The sequence below is a fragment of the Dermacentor silvarum genome, chromosome 2, assembly GCF_013339745.2.
Source record: "Dermacentor silvarum isolate Dsil-2018 chromosome 2, BIME_Dsil_1.4, whole genome shotgun sequence".
NCBI lineage: Eukaryota > Metazoa > Arthropoda > Arachnida > Ixodida > Ixodidae > Dermacentor > Dermacentor silvarum.
In genome coordinates this window covers 144,702,510-144,716,193 of record NC_051155.1, presented here as the reverse complement: position 1 = coordinate 144,716,193, position 13,684 = coordinate 144,702,510, and the positions used below count along the sequence as shown (strand labels likewise).

General features: G+C 45.0%; 1 pseudogene; it reads left to right on the top strand.

Moving 5' to 3' along the window:
• Positions 1-12,428: 12,428 nt before the first annotated feature.
• The window catches only part of LOC119440445 (5-hydroxytryptamine receptor 2B-like), a 2,286-nt pseudogene continuing 1,030 nt past the window's right edge, over positions 12,429-13,684 (top strand).

The following is a 13,684-nucleotide window of genomic DNA, read 5'->3' as shown; positions in this document are numbered from 1 at the left end:
GATAATATAAAGGGGTGGACACATTACGTTAATTGTAGAGTACAAGTTACGTGAAACAATGACACACGTTGCCTTTTTATTTACTTTAATAAAAGTATTGCGGCACTCCATTTTATGAAAATTCTTGTCCATTTATTTCTCATTTCTGTGGTCCGTTATTCATATATTTAGATATTCTTCGTGAGATTCAGTATCTGAGGCTATCAGACGAAGGGCGAGCGATTCTTTGTGGCCACGAGCGTGGTGGCAGCATATTCTCCCGGAATGGGTGCTAGCACCTTCTTCGCCGTGGCTTTAAAATGCGCCGATAGTATACCAAGCCACGCAGTCCAGTGTTCTGGCTAGCTACATTCTAAATGAAACGACGTAGTTCCCACGCAAAATATCTTCCCGCCGTTAACGCACTAAAGCGCTCGAACCATGGCAAACAAAGCAACGAAATCAATACTGGACGCCCTGTGCCTTCATATCCGGCGTATTCATAAGCCAGCACATCACCCCCCCCAAAAATAAAATAAAATAAAGTATTATCCAACAGAAAAAAAGTCGCACTTTCCGGTCACTTCAAGAAACTAAACACTGGATCGCCGCTATGAGCTAACGTCGCTGAGTGACTTTTGTTGACAACTCACGCACGGTTTTTTTTTTCTGTCTCGCAGCCACCAGCACAAAACAAATACACTCCAAAAAGGCAAAAATAAACAATAATACAGTTGTCAAGCACACTGTCTAGCCCTTACGTGTGCTATAACAGCAAAAAAAGAAAAAAAAAAGATATATTTAAGACCCAGATCACACGTATTTTCACAAAGTGCAACGTACGCTGACTTGTGGGATCACGTAATGGCTAAATTTTGTCACTGTCCGCCTGAATTTTCTTTGCGGCCTTTGCAGTTTGTTCAATGTCATGAGCACGCGGAAAGTATCAGGAAAAATATTACAACGTGCACTCTCTGTAATATGCTTGAAAAGAAAACCACACACCTCTTTAAGTTTGGCAAAAGAACAGGTGGAGCAATGCAGCCATGCTTTGACTCGAAGGGCAGCAATCTTGAATATGGGGCGGGGCGTCAAAGCTGCGTGTTGTGCTTGATGTATGCAAAAAACGCCGTGTGTGAGAAGAAAAAAAAACACTCTAAACTATTAGTTTATAGTTTTTATGGAGAATACAATAATTCAAAACGGTTAAACCTACGTTTTGACTCGATTTATAAGCTCATGAATAAGAAGAACAGAACATTTCTATTTCTTTAAAATATTGCTGTCATAGAGCAGATCTATATATTTTCTCTAAATTTACACCTATTTTATACAGTGTGCAAGCTATGCCTAGAGCGTTGCTTGCTTCTGCCTTTTCCTTTTCGCCTACATTTACTGAATGCAATAAAATTTGTATCATAATTACGATATCAGTAATTCAACAGCAGTGTTTTCACAAGTGACAGGAAGAGATGTATGTAAGGGTTAGACTGGTCACTCCGTTGCTGCAGCACTACAGCGAAAGGCATTTTCTCCTTCCGCGTTCATGCTACTACAGCTCCCTCTGACACACGTCTTCAGCTTTGAGTGTTTTTAAATTTACTCAGACTGTGAATACTTGCACCATATTTTTTGAGTAACCACGTCCTGGTATTTCTGCCCGCTGTGCTTTCTACGTTCCTTCAGCCCAGAACGACGACCTCGTTTTCGCTGGGACTATTGCTTCCACTTTGATGGCACAAAGGTTTTCATTGAGAGATTGAGAGATTTTTCTCAATGTTGCTTTTCCTTCCTTTAGCTTTGTTTCCTTAAATAACATAATAGTTCTTATGTTGTGCTGTGTTGGCTAGGCCCAATAGGTATTCGTTCGCCTTCAACGACGAGAACCAGAAACGTGCGCCGTGAAAGCCCCTTGTGAGCGAACACTGGCTTAGAGTTTGTTGTTTGCCTCATCCTGCAAGTTAACCTTTCGAATTAGGTCTCTCGCAATTTTTGTTTCAGATGAACGCGAAATGTCGATCTGCGCTTACACAATTAAGTTCTTTTTCATTACATTTATCGCTCTGAAGCGTATATCACTGTCAAACCGAAACACCTCTGGAAGCGGCGCTCATTTCGGCCTTATGAACCTCTGTGTTCGCAAGTCCTGAATTGTTCCTAGGAATACGATGGACCCCCCCCCCCCCCCCCACACACCACACACACACACGCACAGATTCTAAGTATATGATAGCAATCACCACCGCTTGAATTTGCGATCACACTTTCCTTCGGTGTTTTCACGGCGTCAGGGAATACGCACTCGCGAACTTAGTTGAGCTTTGCGATTAACAAAGTGTGGAGAGAACCGGCGAACCAAACCGAAGCTTGTTCCCGGGCAACTCTAATCTTACACTCAATCAAGCGCGTGTTCATGGCTACGTACTGTCGCGTAAGGTAAAAGAAGAAAAAAAAAGGGGGGAGGTGGCTGTGGTTTTCCTCACTCGGCGCGTCTGATTACTTCCGTGCAGGAACACTCCAAGCAATTTATCTATGCGGAAGACGAAAACACAATAGACTGAGCAAGGTTTCCATGTTTGCATTTAAAATTATTTCATTGTGTCGGGACGGTGTTAGCTGTTCTGAACTCCTAAATTGGCTAGACTAGGAACTAGGATTTAAAAGGAAATAAAGAGAGATCGTACGAGAATCATTTCGAAGTGAACGGAAATGTTCCAGCGTCATTATGAAAAGTTTTTTCTGTTTGTTTCCGAAGAACAATGGCGCTAGAGTGGGACACTAAACAGTTTAATAAGAAGGTGTAAAAAAATTCATTACTTTAAGTGGAACCTGCCAAACAGGTGCGCATGTTCTCAGATTACTTCAGCAGGGGCCCCCAATATATTTCTTTAATGCAGGAGCTAGCGATAGGGCAGAGCGAGCGAGCAACGATAGACCGAGATAAATTCCTCAGTAGAGTCGAGGATCAATCTTTGTTGTCCATTCCCGCTCGAAATTGTGTGTAACACACCTGTTCAAAGACATATAGCCAGCGTATTACACAGATTCGAAATGTTTATCTCCCATCCCCATTATTCCTCGCACTATATTTGGCCTAGAATGAAAACACATCAAAACACTTTTTTTGTTTAAGTGAACGATGCTGAAACGGTACGTTCAAAAAATCTACATAATGATGTGGGAGAACCCGAATGAGAACTGAATTTCCGGCATGCAACATTCTGCAGAATCATTGCAGGAATGATTTCGTTGCAGCAAATAAACCTAATGGTTTGTGTTATCATCGCATTGAATACCATCAGGAAACTTGTGCTTACACAGAAGTTTTCTTCAAGCTAGGGTTTTTGACCTCCGGGAACGAGGCCGTCGAATCACCGACCAACATCAGTTATACCGCTAGCTTGACTGGCTGCCACTTACCAGTGCATCAGCCGCTGTAGCGTAGAGCGTCCCCGTCTCTCAACTCATCTTACGTGCCACGGCGTGTCTACTTAGGGCACTTTGCCGGCTGAAACGCAGCAGCTGTATTATTAGAATAATTGCTCTCATCGTTAGCACCTGTCACCGCGCATTAACCTGCGACCTCTGCTGGATGACGCGAAGCTGCTAGTAGACTCGCTCGCCAAGCGTATTCGGCGTCGTTCATCACTAAATACGTGCATCGTTATTCCAATGTGCAGATTGGCGGTCGTAAGGATGACATGAGGTACCAGGGCCGCAATTTTGTAGCGATGCCTTTAAAGTAATAATGCCTTTTCGCGCTTATCGCGCTTTGCCAGTGGTCAGAGCGACGGTCCGCTCATAGAGAAAGAAGTTGAATTCCTTTCTCTATGGTCCGCTCACGATATCAGCGTTGATAACGCGAGCGGACCGTCGCTCTGACCACTGACAATGCGCGATAAGCGCGAAAAGGCATTAAAACTTTAAAGGCATCGCTACAAAATACCGGCCCAGGTGACAGAGAATATGTGGAGCGTGAATACCAGCGAATGTCCTGTACTGTATGGTAAATACCAGGAAATCCGCGTAGATAGCCTAGCGGCTATGGCATAGTACTGCTGAGCTTGAGGTCGCGGGTTCAATAACGGCCATGGCAGCTGCATTTCAATGAGGGTGAAATACAAAAACGCTCGTGTGCTTAGATTTAGGTGAACGTTAAAGAACCCCAGAGGGTCAAAATTAGTCTGTACTTCCGAACCACGGCTTCCCTCATAATCAGAACGTGGTTTTCGCATAAGAAACGAAAGAGACAGAATTTATTTTTTTTAAGTACACGCCAAAACCCTCAACACATTGCTGAAATGCGGAACGTCGTAAAAAAATTATTTAACATTCGAACGTGTAAGTGCATGGAGTAACTGAAAAGGAGAGTTCGAAAGATCAGGAGTTTTAGTTAGGAGCCACTTATTTCATGCATTGTGAACGTCTCGCAGTGTGCTCGCGACAGTAAAAATAAGTCCATGCGACTATGCGCCCCGTGCGAAGGGATGCTTAGTAGCTTTGCAGATGACAATGTAAATTTGCAGCAGTTACAAATAACCATAGAACATGTTCGCGAACGTAGAAGGCGATTTAGAAGGGTCTCGCTTGCCAGCTTGCCCAATCTGCATCTAACAGGCACCGAATCGATCAGAATCATTGTGCTTCTGGGCTTTAACAGGTGGCATGAACAGTCGACAGATTCTTTAACAGTACCACGTGAGCGTCGACTGGCCAACCGGCCAGCACCTTTGAACGGTACGAATCGACGAGATCAGCAAGTGTAGCGCATGCCCACCAGGTTCGTCTGCTAGTCGCTTCCCACGAGCACGACACAGCCCCTGGCACAATTAAATGGGCGCAAACTTCCTGATTTATTGGAGATAGCAGATAGCCCCTGGCTTGCATCCTTTCTGTTTTTTTAGCGTGTGCTGCTCAAGTGCGCATACACAGTAAAATAACGAACAAAACCTGCAAAGCTGCAATTCAACTATATCATAGGGGCAAGATAGAGCAGCGCAAGAGAGGATTATCAACTTTTCGATCTAGTTTCAAAGGTGGCGCATCAACTATTTCTCCTGTTTTTGCTCGCTTTGTTCCTTATCTTACGGTGCATGTGGAATACAGTGGCGTATGTTGTAAAAAAGATGCGTAACGCGCAATTGCTGTCTCCGATAAGCACGGAAGCTTCCACTGAGTTAATCGCGATAGGACCGGTGTCATGCCTGCGGGAATTGCCTTTCGTGAGCCATTTAATTCTCCCAAAATGGATGAGTCATTCCACTCTGTGAAGGTGGATGACCAGCGAAGCTGTTTAGCACACGACACAGAGGTGACACAATATTTTCAGCAAAGGATATGAACATATTTATTGTCCTGATCAGTGGTCATCTGACGATAGATACGCACACACATTTGTGTATCACCTCTGTTATTAAATGCGTCCGTCGCGTAAGACAATGAATGGCTCATACCCCCTTACGAAATTGCTATACCGCCGTAAACGCAGCCTTCTTATTACAACGACGGAAGAGAAGTTAAATTCTACACTGGAATGATGAGCGGCAACGGAGCCAGCTGTGGAAGAAACGACGAATGGCGTGAGCAGTGGCACAAGCGCGTTCGAGCAGTGGCGCCGAGGGGCGATAACGAGCCACGTGTGAAAGAAGACGACGACACTCGAGCCAATGCTGATGATGATAGTTTCTGCACAAATACGCCACAAAACCCCGGAGCTTAGCCGTACACAGCTTCGCAGTAGAAACATTGGCTATACCATGGGCACGCGTTTTCTTCACTGCATAAAGGAAACGGTGATTCAATGTTAAAACGCCTGTTTCTTTGATCAAGAAAACACTGCCATCATGCTGCTGCTTTCTCACCATCTCTTACCTCGTGGCTTCAGCGTAGTCAGTAACAAAGGAACAATCTCCCCGTCCCCTTCTCAAGCACATTTGACTTGTCATGTTATGGACGCTTTAAGGTGGCCGTAAATTATGACAGGCGTTACCAGCGATGCACATCCTGGTGGCGAAAGTAAGAACGCACATGTGCACGAGAACCAGAAGAAAATTGGTTGAGCTGTCATAAGAGCAATCGATGTTGTGCTATGTCATGAATAGTTGTACTCGGCCAACTGAGCTTTTTTATAGCGGACTGCACAAACTTTGTAGGCACACGTCTGACGAAAAATGTGGACCGACCCCGAAAGCAATGCAGTCTGATAAATGGGGGCCTATCTGAAGGCCGTGTAGTCTAACAAAGCGTCTCGACGCACTAGCACTCGCAAGTGAAGAATGCGCGAAATTGGCACGTGATGCATGCGCAGACGTCTCAAATGATGATTTTGGCTTTACAGAAGCATCCGTACTATTGTGGGTGGCCTAATGCTAAGAGCATTGTGCTTCCGTGCTCAAGGCAGAGGTTCGATTCTACTACCCGTCATGCAATTTTTTATAGCATTATCGGCGGACTTCCCCTACTTTGGAGGTATCTAACAGGAAAGTTGAAGTGTGTATAGCGTACTCCCCGTCTGCTCGAAACCTGAAATCTGTAAAAGATACGAGGAATTGAGACCTAACTTTGATAAATGAGAGTCGGCAATGTCACCCGCGAAGCACGCGCACGCTGCGGTCGATTGTTCAAAATTATCACATTCTGACTATACTGCCGCAGAGTTAGGGAGTTGGCGGTGCTAAGTTATGTCATAGTTTCTTGGTTTTCAGCTAAATGAAAAATGCGCGAGGATGGGGTCATTGTGCTTTGATTTCGGTATGGAGCAAGCGAATATGGAGTGAATTCTTAAGGTGCCTGCAGACCACGCGATCGTGACTGTGCTGCTCAATATTCCCTGCACGTAACTGTGACGTGATACTGTACCAGAAGCAGCATTTCTCGACTCCCGCTGCAATATACCGGCTCTTGCACTGGTGCGTTGGCGGGGCAACTCACTTGACTCAGTTCTTCGTGCTTTTCCCCCCGTCTCTTTTTGCAACGACACGTTCCTCGAGCGTGTTACAACTTGCGACTTCGCCACAAGCATTTCGCCCTCTGTACGCCTCGCCATAGCGTGCTGCGTACACGATGCAAATGAAATTAGCTGCTCCTCATGCAATGTTGCTTCCGTTGGCGCTTCCTTACGCGTGCCTGAGTTCACTCGGTCTTAGGCGGCGCTGGCGCGGAAGAAACGTAAACTGCTAGGAAGGAAAAACGCACTCTTGTAGTGCGTACGTCTCTGGGCGTCAGCTCATTCTTGTCTTCTTCTCTGTGTACTCGAGCATCCGTGCAATTATCATATTCATGAGATGGTGCTACTCAATTGTTCCTTTACTGTTACTTTATAAGCGTGGTTTCTTGTTAATTTTTTTCTATTTCGTCTCTTTATTCACGGTGTTCCTTAAACGCATGCATGCGCTCTACCGACGCTTCCGACGCTTTTTATGTGCGCGTTGTGTGTCATAAACAGGAGGCAAGAGCGAAGTTTCTGTTATCTGCATTTTTATCATTCACATGGAGTGAAAGGGAAGGACTGGGCTGCACGTGGAACTGCATGTATTGAGAAAGTAAAGAAAAGAAAAATAAGTAATATTGGAGCAAGCTATGTGGTAAATGGTATTTTTTAATAATTGTTCGGGAAAGGCACATGCTCCCATTTTACCTAGCCGTTGACGTATTAACTTTATTTATGTATTTATTACATAAACCCGCCTTCGCTCCAAGAGCATTACAGCGGGGGCGGGGGGGGGGAGGTGATATACACATAATTATACATTTATGGATGCAAACACTTCGCAAGTTATCCTTAAGTATACCACAAGAGAGTGTCATTAAAATGTGCAATAAGTCTTGCCTGTATTGTTTTTTTGCTTGTGTTTGCGTTCTCATATATCAATGTACTGCTTTCGACTTTATCCCACTCCGTCTGTAACCCTATAATCGGGAAGCTTTAATCAGTAGTTCTGATGAGAGAAGGGCATTGAGAGGGATTACAAATGGGGTATTACACCGGATCTACAACCTTTATTAGACGGGAGCAAGAAATAGAGAGTCGCTATGTTGCATACTAATTTAAAAAATAATGCAGGAACTCCACTGGAGTTGTCCGAGTATGCGTAAATATACCCTCAATTTTAAGTTGGCGCACCCCCAATTAAGTTTCAAGTTGGCACACCTCCCAATTCAAGTTGACCCAGCCCCAAATTTAAAGCTGACCACCCTGCAATTTCAGTTGGTTCACCCCCACTATCAGCTTTCCCATTCATTTTCGCAGGAGCCCTATATATCTCTATGGGTTTTTGTTCTTATTTTTCTGTTTACATTGTTCCTTATCGCTTATAAAGCTACCAGTCACTTACGTTTACACTATTAACACAATTAAGTGTCTTAACTTTGCTCATTACGCATTTTTGTGTAGATACAAGGCATTACACTTTTTGCATGATGGGGCTGCAGTACTCGCCAAAGAATGCTTATGCATTAAAATACAGAAAGCAGTTTTAGTTATGAATACAAGGGTACCAGAGACGAACACCGAACACAACGAAGCCTTCTTGACTGATTTTGACTTTCCTTTGACAAAGCGGTCTCGAGGGTAAAACTCCTTTTCGTTAGATTCTTTATGCCCTGTAACCCTGACAAGTTGCGTTTGTAAACTTATGGAAAAGATGATTGATGCTAGCCTTCAATGGTGGACAGAATGCACCAACGCACTGCCCGAAAATATGGCGGGCTTCCGCAGGCGGCCGGTGTACGATGGGTGCAATTTAGATCTTGTTACATACGTAGATCACGAGAGGAGCTGTGGAAGAATCACCATTGCAGTGTTTATAGACATAAAGCGTGCATTTGACACAGCCAGCCACACTCACGTACTGCATGGGTTAATTCAGTTGGGCATAGTTGGCCGAAACACTGAGATGGATTGCGGAATTCTAAGAGAAGGAAAATCTATATTGAACTGCTGATGGCAAAAGCACAGAGCATAAAGTGAATCAAGGCGTTTCACAAAGTAGTGTACTCAGTCCATTTTTTATTTACTGTGTTATGGCTGAATTACCATATATCTTGCCTGCTACCTGAAATTATTCACTATATGGAAGACGACTTCTGCATATGGGCTTCTGACACGAGTACTCAAGCCGTTCAGCAAAAGTTACAAGCTGTCCTAACAGTGATTAACGATTTTTTGAAAAGTAGAGGTATGATTATTTCACTTGAGAAAACTGCTGTACTTCCTTCTACAAGGAAATGCCTCAAGAGATTCCAACTTGTGCTAGACTCTCAGCGTTTGCAACTTGTGCGACAACACAAGTTCTTAGGATTATTATAGACAGGCGGTTATCATGGGCTCCCCAAATAAAAGCATTAGAGGAGAAAGTCAACTCCCTAATCAACATTCTTCGTCGATTTGTTGGAGCGAGATGGGGTAGTTCAACCTCTTCTTTATTACGCATTCACTCGGCGATCATTAGGCAAAAAATAGCATTCTCTGCCCCTGTACTACATGGAATATCCCGTGATCAAGAGGAAACAATTCAAAGAATAATGGCCAGAAGCCTTCGCATATGTCTTGGTGTTCCCCGTGCATCTGCCAGTGCTTTTGTAATTGCTGAGTCTTGCCAACCAACTTTCATGCACCAAGATTTACGGAAACTTGTTACTTTTTTTTCATTTGGCACACAACACGCTAATCATCCACTATGCCAAGACCTTCAAGGTAGAACCGCTGCACGCATACATGATGAAATACGGCGGTGCAAAAACTTACTACCTGCTTACGAATACTGGCCTGCATGCGCAACTCATCCCCCATGGCGACTTGCAATTCCAGAAATAGTCACTTCAATTCCTGGAGTAGGTCGTAAATGTGATATGCCCGTAGTTGCGATAAAGCAATTAACTTTATCACATCTTTACACTAACTACGTAGATCGCATTCACGTATATACCTATGGATCATGCTGGAAACAAAGCTCTACATCAGATTTTTATATACTACATACAAGAGAAAAGATCTTATAAGCTTGCCAATTTACAACGTCCACAACGGCAGAACTTTACGCAATACTTTCTGCTTTACGTTACATATGTCAGCATTCAGGACCTCTTCGCTGGGTAGTTCTGAGTGATTCGCAAGCCTCATTGCTGAGCCTAAATGAAATCAGCTTAAGAAAAAGAAACAGCACATTGGCATATGAAATACAGAAGACATACGCCATAGCGAAAGATCTGCAACACGACATAACTTTCCAGTGGATTCTAAGTCACTGTGAAATCACAGGAAATGTAACGGCTGATCAAATGGCACGTGAGGCTCTTCAAAAGAATGAATTATCACTAATTCCTCTAGCAATGAGTGATGCGCGTTGTTTATTGAACAAACTATCCGGTAAATTGTCCAAAGAAACTTGGTTCATAAATGATGCGCAGAACTCTCGATTATTAATATTGATCCTGGAATAGAATTCAATATTCCGTTTAAAATTAACCGATCGGTTGAAACAACAGTACATAGGCTTCGGCTAGGCACTGCCTATACTAAAAGCTTCCTGTATAGGATAAGAAAAACTAATAGTGCTACATGCTCATGTGGAGAGGCTGGAGAAGACACAGAACACCTTCTTCTACGCTGTAAAAAAAAACATGACGCTCCCCGTAAGAAGCTTTCAGAAAAACTACGTGGTTTGGATAGACGACCACTATCCATAGGAAAAATTTTGGGGCCATGGCCGGCACAAAAACTACAAAACATCGCTGCGCGTGCCTTGGTACAATTTTTGGAGGAGTCAAAAATATCACAAAAATACTAAGTCAGATATTAGTTATTGCTGGCATTGTTATTATTAGCAGGCACTCTTGTTTACTGTGTCTTCGTGTTCATGTGGCATTTGTGTCTGCGCACAAGACTGTTATCCAACCAGGATGGATAACCGGTGGACCATTAGGGTTGCAGAATGGATACGAAGAGAAAGGAAGGGCAGTCGAGGTCGGCAGAAAACCAGACGGGATGATGAAGTTAGAAAATTTGCAGGCGCAAGTTGGAATACGCTAGCGCAAGACAAGGGTAATTGGAGATCGCAGGGAGAGGCCTTCGTCCTGCAGTGGACATAAAATATAGGCTGATGATGATGATGATGATGATGATGACAATACTGTTGTATTTAGAGCACGGCATTCAAGAGGGACCTAATTCGCAAGTGCCCAACATCATCTTTGTGAACTTGTTTTGAGAACATTTATGCTTTGTGAACTCATGTGTTGTGTGCGAACACTTCAGTTTTGTGAGTATTTATGTTATGTGAACTCTTCTGTAATGCGAACATTTATTTATATTCAGTTAGGATTTGTACGTGAATGTTCGTACATGTGGTTATTAGTCCAGTTTTGTGAGCTTGACAACATTTCGAGGACAACTATCATGCAAGAGAAGAGGAGTAGCCGGCGCCACATATAGGCACCAACCTCTCCTTAAATACATTTAATTAAAAAAAAGCGGTCTCGAGCTCGAGGGGATTTTGCTACGCCGCAAGCTCTATCAAAGAAATGTGTTATTTTGTTAAAATTTACAGACAATTTTGTTGTCATCAATCACCTTTTGTCAATAGGATATTGTGGCGCATCGTTTTGCTTACTTCCTACTGGTTGGGTTACTTATATGATATGTTTCCTTTCTCGGTAGCTCGGTGACTAGCGTTCGGCTGCTCAATACAAGGTTGTGGGTTAGTTTCCCGGCACGGCAGCCGCGTTCTGATGGAGAGGAACCCAGAATGCTGTTGTGGTAATACTTAGGTAGCAGGCTAAATAACTAGAGGTGGCCAAATTTAATCCGTACCTTTCCACTGCAGAATATCTCATAGCAGGAGTGTCTTTTGAGGCGTTTAACCATTCATGTATGAATCGATTGTCTAAAGTAGTGTACTGCTAAATATATATCGTAGGGTTCAATTTTACAAAGCCGAAATTCATGAGCGTAAGCAGTTTTGTGAAATTTTGAAATAACCAAGCACGAAATCCACTGGCGTTTCGCATTTCTCTTTTGCTCGTTTCGTACATTACATCCAGGGAAAACAGGCCAAAATATTTGACAACTAATAAAGATACATTGAAGTTTGAAATTTGCAGTTTAGGTTGACTGCAAGCAATAAAAGTGGGGCTTGTATAATATAAGGCGTGTCTGCGAGTATTGAATATGTTCAGTTTTGCTCTGATCATGTTGTTGACGCTGGGAGTTCTGTTTAAACTGTGTTTTTGTCTTCGCTTTCATAAATTTTGCAGGTGTTGCCCAAGGACCAGTTGATGAAGTCAAGAGCAGCAGTCGGCACCATGGCCAGTACAAAGCCATTCAAAAGAGACGAAATACCCGACCCGAGGTGCTGTTTCCGAGAGCGTTGATCGTGAGCGAAAATTCACCTTGAGAGAAGCCGAACCCAACGACATCTGGGAGAGCGGACACTGTAACGAGGGGGGCGGCCATGGGTACCAGGGCCGCAGCTGTCACCACTGAGTGGCCGGCGGTGCTGGTCGGTGCCAACCCGCACTACGCCAGCGTCCTCGTCGATGGTGCCGATAGTGGCCGCCAGGACAACTGGAGCAACGCTCAGCCAGACCCATGGGCACCAAAACGACACGAGCAGCATGCAAGCCAATCTGAGCCAGTCCTGGCATGAGAACCTTCCGGTCGTAATCACCGTCTCCTTGCTGCTCTGCCTAGTGATCATCGCCACTGTAATCGGCAACATCTTCGTCATCGCGGCCATCATCTGGGAGCGCAACCTGCGCACCGTTAGTAACTATTGGTGCTCTCATTGGCTGTTGCGGACTTGATGGTGGCTTGTCTGGTCATGCCACTGGGCGCGGTGTACGAGGTGACGCGAGAATGGAGAATGCCACCCGAGCTGTGCGACGTGTGGACGTGCTGCGACGTACTGTGCTGCACCGCGTCCATCCTGCACCTGCTAGCCATCGCCGTGGACCGCTACTGGGCGGTGACCATCGTGGACTACATGCGGCAGCGGGACGTCCGGAAGGTGGGCATCATGATTTTCCTCGTGTGGAGCGTGGCCTTCGTGGTGTCCATAGCACCAATCTTCGGCTGGAAGGACAAGGACTCGCGCAGCCGTGTCCTGCACGAGAAGAAGTGCCTGGTGAGCCAGGACGCCGCGTACCAGGTGTTTGCCACCTGCTCCAGCTTCTACGTGCCGCTCATTATGATTCTCCTGCTTTACTGGCGCATCTTTAAGGTGGCGCGCCAGCGGATTCGCCACAAGCCGGGTGCCAAAGCTGTGCTCATCGTTCACAAGGAACCATCGACGTCATCGGCCGTGGCGTCCAACGAGAACACACCGCAGCACAACACGACGACCATGAGCTCGCCTGCCCACAACAGCAGTAATCAGTCGTCGCCAGCAACGGCATGAACAAAGCCATGCACGGAGGCATCGGCCGACTACTCGTGCTCACAAAACGCGAGAAGAAGCACGTCGAGGAGTCGCTCGAATCCCGGCGCGAGCGCAAGGCAGCCAAGACAGTGGCCATCATCACGGGCGTGTTCGTCATGTGCTGGCTGCCCTTTTTTGTCATGGCGCTAGTCATGCCACTGTGCGAGACGTGCGACCCGGGAAAGCTGGTGTTCAGTTTCTTCTTGTGGCTGGGCTACGCGAACTCGATGATAAACCCGATAATATACACCATATTCAGTCCCGACTTTCGGAACGCCTTAATAGAATAC